The sequence below is a fragment of the Camelina sativa genome, chromosome 2 (assembly GCF_000633955.1).
Source record: "Camelina sativa cultivar DH55 chromosome 2, Cs, whole genome shotgun sequence".
In the NCBI taxonomy this organism is placed as follows: domain Eukaryota; kingdom Viridiplantae; phylum Streptophyta; class Magnoliopsida; order Brassicales; family Brassicaceae; genus Camelina; species Camelina sativa.
Genome location: NC_025686.1, coordinates 7,983,066 through 7,983,663, shown reverse-complemented (window position 1 = coordinate 7,983,663; position 598 = coordinate 7,983,066).

Below are 598 nucleotides of genomic sequence, written 5' to 3'. Positions count from 1 at the left end.
CCGAAGGACCGTCACAAAGACACTCTGGCTAAACAGCCCGCCACAAAGGCCAAACAAATGTCCTAAAAAGGACCGCCACCAAGGCCACACAAATGTCCTAAAGAGGACCGTCACAAAGACACTCTGGCTAAAAAGCCCGTCACAAAGACCACACATTGTCTAGAAAGACCGCCGCACACGGTACACTGACTCAAAAGTCCGCCACTAAGGCCACACACAAGCCCCCTTTAAGGCTCTCCACCGCTAAAATGGACAAATTCTAACTCCCATAAAACTTTCCATATTTAGCACTTTCCATTTTTGGAAACATTCCACTTTTGGAAACTTCTCCTTCAAAAAACTTTCCTTCACAACCCCGCCTCACGGAAACTTTGTACCCCAACACCACCTCATCTTGTTACTGAGTCGCACAACCAACCACCCCAAGCGACCGAGTAACAAGAGAGATGGGCTGGAATACTCCATTCCCGCTCCAGCCACGGATTACAGATGGGACCAGGCTAAACAAGCTCAAGTCGCGGCTTGCTTCTCATACCACTTCTTGAACCTTGCCTTCATCTTTGCCTCAGGCTCCCAAGTCTGCTCCTCAACACCATCA